Source organism: Lepidochelys olivacea (assembly GCF_965140295.1).
Source record: "Lepidochelys olivacea isolate rLepOli2 genome assembly, chromosome: 3".
NCBI lineage: Eukaryota > Metazoa > Chordata > Testudines > Cheloniidae > Lepidochelys > Lepidochelys olivacea.
In genome coordinates, this window is record NC_140413.1 from 109,390,533 (window position 1) to 109,402,995 (window position 12,463).

General features: G+C 38.1%; 1 protein-coding gene across 2 annotated transcripts in view; it reads left to right on the plus strand.

The window, feature by feature from the left end:
* Positions 1-12,463, plus strand: part of AIG1 (androgen induced 1) — a 196,997-nt gene that overhangs the window by 24,409 nt on the left and 160,125 nt on the right. The window lies entirely within an intron of this gene.

A 12,463-nucleotide genomic window follows, 5' to 3' on the forward strand; every position in this document is an offset into this window, starting at 1 on the left:
AGCAATGCTCCTGCAGTTTCTCCCAATTCCACATTAAGTACCAGTGGGCATTAAGGAGAGCTGACTGACTGGTGAGCTACAGCCTTTAACCTTTACCTTGTAAATGCTTATCTTAATGTCATCTAGTTAGTACCAAATAGTCCAAGAAGTGGATGAAAATATCTGTCTGTAAGCATAGATGAAGAGTTCTTGATTTGTCTTTGAAATTAGATTAATAAATCCTATTACTATAACAATAAAAGCATATTACTAATGAACAAAACTGCTTGGCAATTCTGTTGTGCCTTTCATCCTAAGATCTCAAAGCATTTTGAAAACATTAACTAATTAAGCCTCACAACATCCCTCTGCAGAAAGGCATAATTTAAATCAATCACAGACCCAGTGGGAAAGATATTGAAATGTATTGGGCTAGAGATGTGATGAATAATACCTTTTCATATAGTCATTTCTGTCATGCTATGTGTATTTTAAGAGAGAGATCCTTTATCTGAAAAATGTACAAAGCAGCCATGGAAGGCTTTCATCCCCAGGACCTGGCTTGTAGAATGTTAGTGGAGGTTTCTTTTGAAAGTGTATAGAGTGGTATTGTCCAGGCATGTTTGAGTAGGATGTGTATTTCTTTTGGCTGCAGGGAAGTAAGGTACAGTTGTCATGCCCAGATGGAATCTTTGAAATATGCATGATAGTGGCAGCTGTGTGTGGGAAGAATGACTTGGAGTGTGTTGAGTAGGAGGCTTGTTTACTGTGTTAGTCTTCATGTAGCTACAAAGTTGAGTGGAGAGGCAAATGAGGAACACATTTCATGTCCATGCATTACTGCCTCACTATGCCAGACAATTGACTATTCTAGAAAAACATTATCCCTTTCCTTATAAAAAAAAAATTGTAAAAGGTTAGTGAATTAATTAAAGAGACTGCGGGAAAGTATTACAGGCTATTGCCTGGTACTACATCATCATTTTGGGCAAACTGTCCATCCTGGTGTAAATTCAGTTTAGCAAGGATTCACTGTAGTTTTATGGATGTCCCCATTATAAAAAAAATAATCTTCTGTCTTCACCCCCACCTTTCTGATGTTATAGGACCACACCTTTCCTTTTTATATATAATTTCATATTTATCTTATAGAGTTTTCCTGTTGAGAACTGGGTTGAGTGTACTGTGAATTCTGCATGGATGAACATATTGCTATGGTAGTTTCTTCTAATTATGAATTTCATGCATTCTAACATTTGTCAACATTTTTTTTTTTAGGCTCCAATCCTGCGAACACTGAAGTGCATGCATAAGTGTTTGCATGCTAGAGGCCTTAGTTTACTACAGTTGTTAGTTGTATATTGCAAACAGTATGCAAGGAACTTTCCAGAGAGATATGATTACAAGTTCCCAGCCCCAAAGTTCTAAAAAGACAGCATATCAATCAGGGTAGGAGGATATAGGGTGCAACAAAAGTATTGTGATGGAATGGTGAAGTGGAAAAAGCATCATGTTAATTCAGTCTCTCTTGTGGGATTTTTGATTGATTGTTTTTAATTGAAAATCATAAAGATATAAATTATCTCATTAATTACCACTTTTCTGTATGAGTACAAGGGTTTATAGTTTTATTTTTTTCCTTTCAAGAATGTTTTCCAAGGGTATTTTTTAATGAATACATTCTTTCACATTCCCAAACCAGAGCATGAAATTAATATTTTCTGAATAATTTTGCTTCCCCTCTGTTATGCAGCCTAAAAAGGACTTTGATTCTATTAAAGAAAATTGGTCTGAAAAGAAAATTAGAAGAAAAGGCATATGTTGTAAATTAATTTATGCCAAGTTTTATGTCTACGTCTTCAAGAATTAGAATATTATAAATTTTCGTAGAAGGGAATACATTTGATAACAAAAGTATGTTCTTACAAGACAAGGGACAGAACTGAAACCTTGAAACAGAAGCTCTTAAAATTTTAGGATGGGGCTTGGAGTCCATTCTCCAGATCTGAATGAGCCCTGTTCAGTGATGGGTTGGATACCAAATTGGAAGATGGGTTTTACAGTTTGGGTTCAGATAAAGTTGTATATCTACTTTCATAGGATTTCAGAAATCTTCCATGTTCATCTGAACTTGAGAAATTGCTGCCATTTTAAACTGTAATCTCATGAGAAGAGTTTGCAAGACTTTGGCACAGCTGAATTTTGAACCTAAGCCTTTTCTCAGATTTGGGCCTGAATTAACGCTAATGTAAACACCCCCTTTACTGAGTACCTTGTACTCAGGTTGCTAGGACTTTGGTTGAACCATGCTTCTCATCTGTTTCCAAAGTACTAAGTACACCTAAAACATTCTGTTATTAACAACAGTGGGACATAAACAGACATGAAAAATGGAGAAAAGCAGGTGGAAGCAATCTTTGTACAGCAAAATTCTACAGATCATTTTTTCTTATGAGCTGTTTGAAGTGCTCTCCATGCTTGTATTTACTGGTATCATTCTTTAAAAGCGAACAGTGTTGGTATTTATATGTAATCTGATTTATTCATTTTATTATTTTAATACTGATTTATAGCCTGAGCTCTCAACCTTCTCTTTCTGAGGCTCCCCCAACATGCCATAAAAACTCCACGACCCACCTGTGCCACAACAACTGGTTTTCTGCATATAAAAGCCAGAGTTGGCGTTAGGGGATAGCAAGCAGGACAATTGCCTGGGGCCACGTGCCACAGGAGCCCCTGTGAAGCTAAGTTCGGCTTCAGCCTCGGATGGTGGGGCTCAGGACCCTGGACTTCAGCACCATGTGGTGCAGCTTCAACTTTCTGCCCCGGGCCCCAACAAGTCTAATACTGGCTCTGTAAAGAGTCACAGTTAGCTGTCACCAAACGTTTAATATCTCCAGTTCTCACTGTTTTCAACACTGAGATGTTAAATATATATCTCAAGGCAAATTTTCCTGGAGCTTTAAAAAGAATTGAATTGATCAAAGTGTTAGAACCATCAAAAAGGAAAATTAATAAGTGTTTGTTTCTGTGTTGGACAAACACAACATCTTTAGAATACTTCAAACAGAAGATGTTGCTGCAAATGGAGTGTGAAAAAATTATCGGTTTAATTAGTGGTAAACAATCATGGCAGCTAAAGAATTTTAGGTGTTTATACTGTTTGATTTAATAATACTCCAGATTTGCTTTTGAGAATTTCACTTGGAGAACGGTGGTTGTTTTATTGTTCTCTTAGCCTATTCAGAATTAGTGGAGAATTTAGCTTTATTAGGGTTTCAACTTCTGTAGTACCTTTCCTCAAGTTTTAGGGCCTCTACCTCATACCTGGTGTTGCCATTTACATCTCTTCAAAGTGAGCATAAAAACCGCAGTACCATTCTGATTTGCAGGTATCTTGCCCTCATTGTGCACAATTATAAATGACAACACAAGGTACAAGGCAATGGAAATTCAGGCAAGTGATTGATTTAGCCTTATAATACAACCCCATGAGTTAAGTACCCCTGTTAGTATATCACCATTTTACAATGTACAGCTGAGACACAGAGAAGATACATGATTTTCCACTTTAAGGTTAGAGTCTGTAATTGACACCAGAACTCCTGACTCTTCATTCTACCTACTGGACAATGTTTTCTCCACCATGAGAGGCAATTAAAGTATTTTATCATCTATTTATTATTTTAAAGCTGAGAGGAAAAGCAAGTGGTTGTGATTCTAAAATATGTTTATAAATATTTCAAAGAAGTGTAAGGGAGTTAGGTGCCCAGAACCTTTGAATTTCTTTTGACTTCAAGAAGCATAGTTCAGTGGTCAGAGGGCAAAATCAGAAGTACTGTTATCTATTCCACATTCTGTCCCTTGATGTGTCACTCCAGAAAAACCAGTTAAAACTCTGTGCCTCAGCTTGGGCATCTAGGAAATTGGGATAATGGTAACTATTATTATTTCATGGTGTGGTGTAATAAGGAGTAATTAATATTGGATTCTCTACTGCCTTGTACCTTGTATTGTCGTGAAACTCAATGGGATTTGGTTGCCTAACTTCCTTAGGCTCCTTTGAAGAGTCCATCTGTAGTGTAAAGCTTAGTAATTAAAACACTATGTAAATATTGCTATAACATATATCAAGAGATAATTTCTACAAAACATTGCTATCCTGGAATGTTCAATATGGTATTAGTGTCTACATATTTTACCAGCTATACAATAACTGGACATCAAGGACTGAGTTAAAAACATACGTTCCTGTATAGAAGATCCAGTCATGGGCCCTGTGGACCTGTAAACCCTTAACATGGGACTTGCGTGTTAATTTGGTATCAGATCTGACTACAGAAGGTGGGATTTTCAAAAACATTCAGAGTTGGCCTAATTTTGCTCCCAATGAAGTCAGACAGCCTCTGACTTCAGTGGGAGCAGAGTTAGACCTACACTGAGTATTTTTGAAAATCCCTGACAGAGTATGTTACACTCCGAAATGAAAGCAAAAATAACTGTGGATCCAAGATTACAGCTGTGTAAGCGTGCAAGTTGGTTTTCAACACCGGATGTGTATTATGTTCTTCAACACATTTAACAGAGGTGCATGTTGAGGGCGGGGTTGTGCCCAGTCCTACCTAACTGCATTAGCAACCGGAAGAGGAAAGAGACTGCCAGGAGCCACCTTCTCTCCAGCCATCTCCCATCCCCTTGTGTCCTTGTGCTGGGATAAAAAACAGGAGCTGTTCTTGCAGTTCCCTGAAGACAAGGGCAGCACAAGTCTAGTGCCACCAAAAACACTAGTCTCACCTAAGAGGGTGTGGGGTCTTCCCTCTCCATATTGGCCAGTAGAGCTAGTTCTACACAGGAATGGTAAGGAAGTACCCATTGCACTCTCCCAAACAATGCTCTAGAAACCATGGTCCCCCTGTGCTTATAGAGGCAGTGTGCCTGTCCTTAGCACAATGTTTCCAGGAGGTCCTGCTGTGGCAGCATGACTCCATGCCTCCCTTACCATGAGTTATGACTTCAAGCCACAATATAGCTGTTTCAGAATTGTCATTTACTTAAAAACTCTTTTGGTCTAGATTTTCAAAGGATGTACTTTGTATTTCAAAGGATTTTCAAATGAAGTGTTCTTTTAGGGACACAGAGACACAAAACTGCTAATTCAAAAATAATGTGCAAAAATAGAATGAGTTTGAGTTGGTCTAACATCTTCAATAACACTTTAGAAAATAATTCGCTCTTTGTCAGTGTATAGGTCCTGTAATATGTCCCTGCTTGTATCTAAGTCCCTTATACCATTAACTGCTTGAAAAACTAACAGAGCTTCTTAAGACAAGCCATTGGCCTTATATTTCCCCTTGGAAGTAGTCTTACGGTTACAAACTTGAATAAATGTGTGATGTAAAAGAGCATCATGGAGATGGCTGAATCAGAATTAGCCAGATTCTGACACCGAGGTTTCAAAAGATACAGAATCAAATACCCTCAAAGAGATATCACTGAATAACTCTTAGCACAACCTGAATGTGAACAAAGAGAGATAAGACGTACATAATACTTGAATGAAGGAGATACCTTTCTATTTCAGGTAAACAGCAAGACTGTAAAACAAATTATATTTTAAAAATACACATATAATATATTTCTGTAAACTTTGCTCTTGGTTTCACTGAGGTAAAATCAGATTTTGGCCAACACCAAGCACATCAGAACCCTTGGAAGGTCAGTTTTTTTGGCTATGTTTGAACAAACAAAATCATCAGATTTGCAAAGCAGTACTGATACAAACTTTTTAAAAATGGAGGGACCTCCTGACAACACAGTGATCTATTAATCAGACAACTGGATGGTAATCAAATAACCACTTGTCTTCACTTCTGAGCATCTGGTAATGGATACAAATCCAAATGTACAAAGATCGCTTGTACTGATATTTATGGAAGAGTTGAGCGTAGCTAGTCTTTTGTTGCCGTTGCAGACATTGCTATGATCTCCAGTTATAGGAAAGGAGAGATGTCTAGAAAAATCTTTTATTTTTTTCCTACTGAAGGTATTTTCAAAGGTATTAACAGAGTAATGAACCAAATATAGTGACTGTACATTATATACTCTTAGGACCAGGTCCTCAGCTGGTGTATATATATTGACTTAATTTGCCAGATATTGAATAAAAAGTTTAAGCAGAAGGTTGGTACATCACCAAGGCAGCAACCAGTAACAGCACATCTCTGAGTGGGTCATCATCAATCAGAATCAAACCTGGGACCTCTGGCTCTTAATACATGACGCTCTACTGCCTGAACTGAAAGAGCCAATTCTTTTAACCAGTGCTGTAGCAGGCTCATCAACCTCTAGTTGGCCTAGCCACCAGGAGAGGGGGACAGAGTGCCACACTGAGCAGGAATGGCTTACACCTGTTAATACTGCAGAAGTGGTACCATGTATGCACCCAAGTCCTCTTGTGGAATTTAAACTTATGATCTCCTCTACTAAAGCCAAAGTGCTACACATGAGCTATGGGAATACCTTTGTGTAGTTAAGATCTAGTTGTTCAGTGGAAATCACCCCAAGTCCTTCTAGCAGTACTTACGTTACACTTCTTGATAGCAAAGAAGGGATATCATAGTCCCCGCTTGTTTGGTAAGAACAGAATATTTCTCCTATATGAAAACCAAGACACAATTTTATTCTTTAATACAAGCACACTAATGCCTTTTCTTTCTGTTACTGCCTATTAGCACTTCCCCAACATGTTGACTGTTAGTAATCTCATAGTTGATCATTTTGTTTTCTGGTTATGTACTTTGCATGATACTCTTATTTGTAACCCCTCAAGGATTTGGATTTTATCATCTCTTATCTGCACATAAAGCACATATCATTTTTTCAGTATTCCTTCTTGGTGTTTTAGCAATTCATATCTAGTTGGGTCTAGTTCTAAAAGAATATATTATATTCTTGTGGGCAAATATGTAATACAATATTAACCATCAACTTCCATCATAGTAATTCATATGCAACAAAAGAGAAAGATAGAAACAGGTTTATCCTGCATTTTCAATTTCCTGAGAATATAAAGGAGTGGATTCTGTAAGATCTCAGATCTTCCTATCTGATTCTAACTGATTCATGCTCAGTTTATCACCTGTATTTTCTTATGTCCCTTTCATTTATGAATTAGATTAGGGAGATTTTATTCTAGGCTTTATCTGCATTGCCAGGGCTCATTCCCCATCTCCAAACAGCTTGTTGTTTCTGCTAAACGGAAGAGCACTGAAACAGTTGACGCTGTTCACATTTATTTTTTCATTAATAATCATCGGAGTTACCAAGCTATTGGTACAAATTGGGCATGTTGCACATAACAGAGTTACTGTGTCAAATTCTGCCCCAAGTAAGGCTGCTTCCCACCACTCCTGCTTTGTACCTCTATCTTAAATGTGGCTTAACTGGCTACATGAGGATTCCCATGTTGTAGTGAAAACCCCTGGTGACAGAGAGATAATGTAGCTAGCTCTATACCATCCCTCCTTTCAGCTCTGGCATAAGGGCTATGGCCAAGGGAAAGGATGAGGCTGTAACTCTGATTTTATGCCAGTGATTCCTGGCCCCATGGGAGTTATTGGAGCTGAACGTAATTCAGTGCAACCTAAAGACTGCTCTAGTTACACCATGGAATGTGGGAATGCAAAGTGGCTTAAATCCATAATTTGCCTCCCTGTATCCTGAGCTGCACTAGTTGAAACTCTGGTGCAGCTGAAAATATGTGACATTATTTCTTGTCTTTGTCTGCAAACTTACTAAGACAAAACTGCATTGGTTCACATTCAGAAGGTTTGTTAGCAATTAAATAGACTAGAAGTGCAATTTTGTTTTAAAAAATTAAACTTTTCAGAAGCTGATTGTACCACCAGATAATTGCTAATATAATGTAGCATTGTGTGCAGCTTTCATCCATCCCTTGTCTGGATTCAGGATGCTTAGTCATTTCTTAAATACTTTTGCAAAAATCTTCCGCCCCACGCCAGGTATCTAGTTTTTATAAGGAAAAGGTTTTTTTCCCACTTGTTATAATCTTTGCAGATTTCCTTCCTGGGCATTCACTTCAAATGCTTGATTTTTAAATTTTAAAAAATGAAGAGGAAGAGTCTGGTAATAATGTGTTCCACAATCTGTATTGCAAGTAAATTTAAAGTTTAAATGTCTCAGCTACAATGTCTTTTTCCTAAACGTGTTTTCGATTTAGAGACTTCTTGAAACTGCTTTATTTTAGATCTCAAAATATGATTCCTTAGATTGTAAGCTCTTTGAAACAGGAAGCATATTTTTTCATTATGTGTGTATACAGTGCCTGCCACAGTGAGGCTTATTGGAGTCTTTAGGCACTAGTGCAATGCAAATAATACAAATAACAATTGTAGTCTTGTCTCCATCAGTGGCTGGCAAGTAGAGCTGGTTGGAAAAAAATTTTAATGAAAAATGGCTTTTCAGTTAAATGGCTTTTCACATGACCCTCTGGGTTTTATTTTACAGTCTAAGAATTTAAAAAATATATTTGCAAATGTAAACCAAGATCCCATGAAATTATTTAGAATACACAGGCCATGCTATTTTGGTTTACTTATTGCAGACCAGGTATGAAATTCATGAGGTTACCGCTGGATGAATTATAGAAATATATGTAACTGTACATACAAATACAATAGATTCATTATTCTTGTTTTGTTCCCATGTAGTAGGGCAAGCTAATACAAATGTGCCTACAGTCTGCAAATCTGTGAACTATGCTCCCTTCTCAGATTATGATCCACAATATAGTATTCCACTTCTCCCTCATAATAAAAGCATAAGCAATTCTGGCCAAATATTTCAAACATGTCCATTAATTTTGGGTGCCCAATTTGAAACTAGGATTTAAGGCCAGATTTTTCAGAAGTGGTCAGCATTTTTGAAAGTTTGGGCCCAACATATATCAAGTTCATCACACAAAGGTTGAAGATGCCCAAAGTCAAAGGCCACTCTTGCAAATGTGGCATCTGTGCCTTAGTGTGATGTGCAGTTGTACACCATTACTGGTAAATTCTGTGGTGTACTAGCATTAGTTGCAGGTTGGTATGTAATCTCACTAGTGTGAAGTCACTCCATAGAGCACACTGTACCCTATCAATCCAGATAATTGTACGTCGATGACTGTACCTATTAATTTCGGAAGCGAATCCATATGCCTTCTTCAGTTGACTGTTCTCCTGCTTGTTAATTACATATTGATATCTCAGTACTGTTGCCAGTCTGGATATGGATCTGGGTACAATACAGTATATGCGATTTCTCTTGGATGGAGATGTCCTTTTGATGGATGGAGATCAAATATCCATGCTAATATTGTTAGCTTTGCCTTTGAGACCATTGACCATGAGGTGCTGTTGACCTGCTTATGGATGACAGTGTTACTCTTAAATGGATTTATCCTTTCTCTCAGAGCAATCCTAGAGGGTGCTGCTGGGCAATAGCTCAGGTTCCTCAAGGGCTCTTTCATGTGAGGCTCTTTGGGATCCCATCTTCTCCAACATATATGTGATCCTATTTAAGAAGGCTATGGGAGAAGCATGGGTTGTCTTCAGTACTATGATGGCACTGATCTTTACGTTTCCATCACTAACTCGGATGGTGCAGTTGAGTGTTGTTCATAGTGTCTGCTTGAGATTGGGGCATGAATGATTGTGAACACGTTGAGGACTTGAGCTCTATGAAACAGAAGTGATAATGGTAGATTAAAAAAACAATGAGATGATATGGCAAAATGTCTGTTCCCCTGTTTGAGGGGTGCTGTTTGCCATTTGTTACTTGTCTTTAGACATTAGGAGTCTGGTTAGATTTCCAGTTACTAGATGATAAACCTTCTGCAGTAGCTGAGCTGTTTTTTTCCATCTGTGTTTATCAAGAAGATTGCCTGTGACCTCTTTGTGATGCAGACCTTGCTACGGTGATTTGCACCTTTTCACCTTGAGAATAGATTAATGCAATGTTCTCTACTTGGGTTCTATCTTAAATCCATTTAGAAGCTGAACCCAGTGCAGAATGCAGCAACCTGCTCGTTAGGTGAGTCTTTCCATGAAGACATTTTACTAGTGTTTCATGACCTACGGTGGCTGCTTCTGGGTTTCCTGTTTGAATTTAAGGTGTTAGGTGTTGATTTATAAAGTTTTAAATGGTCTGGGACCTACCTACTTGAGAGACAGACACTGGTTCCATGTCATATTGCTGCAGCTAAGATCAACACATGTACTTAAGATGGTATTCTCTTGATTTAAAAGGGGGCAGATGGCAGGGCATTCTCCATAAGTACTTCTTAGCTTTGAAAACTGCTCTCCTTTTTTGTCTGAAATAGCTTGAATTTGTTGTCCTCTAGGACATCTTTTTTATGGGGACCTTTAGGGAGAAGAATATTATATAAGATGAAATTTTGAGGGAGTGTGGTGTATTGATTTCTTGTTGTAAGGTTGAGCCTGCAATTATTGTAGATGGTCGGCACAATGTTACTGGCTTCTGTCTTTATGGTTGTTTTTAAATAATTGTTAAAGGGATCTAGAGTTTAAGATTAATGCCTTCTTTGTTCATTCAATAAATACATATAAATAAATGCATACAATTATCTGCAATTGTAAATAACTTGCTTCACAACCTTTTCCTTTCATAGCTTCTCACCTTAAGTGCATTATTTCAAACTGAAAAGTTTTTTTTATTTCTTTCCTTCTGTGCATTGTTTTCCAGCAACATATTTAACTGATCTGAGCAATGAGGAAGCGGTGAAAGTCAAATATCTGTGCATGTCAGTGTGGTTTTAGATATTTTATTTTTGGTTTTTAACAGTATGTAATCTGTCCATAGTAATTGTTTAACCACCTGTAATGAAGCCCATAAGTTAGCTCAGTATATGACAATGCAGTGTAAAATCAACTCACTGCATGTGTAATATTTAGAGTCCTATAAATTAGAGATGGATGAAGAGTGCTAGGTCACCTACTCCATCCTTCTACTGGTGAAGGGTTTTTTATTCTTTGGATGGCAGGTTCTGTGAGGGAGGAGGAGGAGAGGGCTGGTGTTACCTTAGAGCAACACTACCACCAGAGAAAGTGCAAAACGTACAAGTGCTTTAAAGGGAGAGGAACCCAGAATGATGTTTGGGAAATCCTTTCAGAAGTCCACTTAGACTTTTCTAATGCCCTGAATCACTGTTTTAGGGAGATGAGAGTGCCTTTTGCATACTGTACATTCTTATCTTGGGAAACTGGGAGAAGGTAACCTGCACTGTTTAAAAAAAAAAATGAAGAGATTAAAATGTATGCTACAGTAGTAGTATTGTTGTGGGGTTTTCCATGGATCATTTAATTATCCAATTAATTGAATTTACAGTATGGAAATAAATGGCATGATGGATTAGCTTTTAGCAAGATTAGTAAAGTTAAGATTAAAATACACATCACTCATTTTAGTCATATGGTTGTGGCACTTTAAAAAAAAAAATTACCTGAAATTTTCTTGTCACCTATACATTGAGAATAAAAATGTTGCAACTATGTGTATTTGAAACATAAAAATGTTCTGTAGGTTTTTAATTTATTCTGCTGTTAAGTGTTCCACTGTAGTATTCATATCTTTCCTTTAAATGAAGTGTGTATTGTTTTTATGAGGACTATTACAACATCTGTAGTAGGATAAAAGCCGCTATTCTCACCAACAAGAAATCCCTACCTACGGCTACAGAAGCAGCCATCACATTATTTCTGTGCACTTGGGGAAGTTTATGATTGAATGTCAAGCATTTTATAGATCAAAGCAATCTTTATTTCCTATTTTCCTCAGACTGGTTAGCTAATATGATTTCAAAGAAAAGGCTATAAAATTGAAAGCTATGATCTTTTAACTTGAAGTGCGTGTGGCTTTTCTGGACTGCAATTTTATTTCAGTGTTCTGTTCTTATAAAAGGATGTTGTTCTGCCCATATTAGATTTACCGTATGAGTTATTGGCTTATTAACCCATGAAAAGGATAAGACTCTTGTTAACTTCAACCCCTTAGAAACAGATCTAGGTTAGCCTCGAAGGAGTCTTAAAAGCATGAATTCCGAGGCCACATAAGATCTAAACTATAGGCCAGATACATGGAATTTGGCATAGTGAGATGTAAATTGCCTCTCGCTATTAGGGTTGCCAGGCGTCCGGTTTTTGACTGGAATGCCCGGTCAAAAAGGGACCCTGGCAGCTCCAGTCGGCGGCCGTTAAAAGTCCAGTCAGTGGTACGGCGGGGGCCCAAGGCTAAGGCAGGCTCCCTGCCTGCCCTAGCTCTGCACAGTTCCCGGAAGCAGCCACCAGGTCCCTGCAGCCCTTAGGTGCATGGGTGGCCGGGGAGGTTCTGCATGCTGCCCCTGCCCCCAGTGCTGACTCCGCAGCTCCCATTGGTCGGAAACCGCAACCAATGGGAGCTGCAGGGG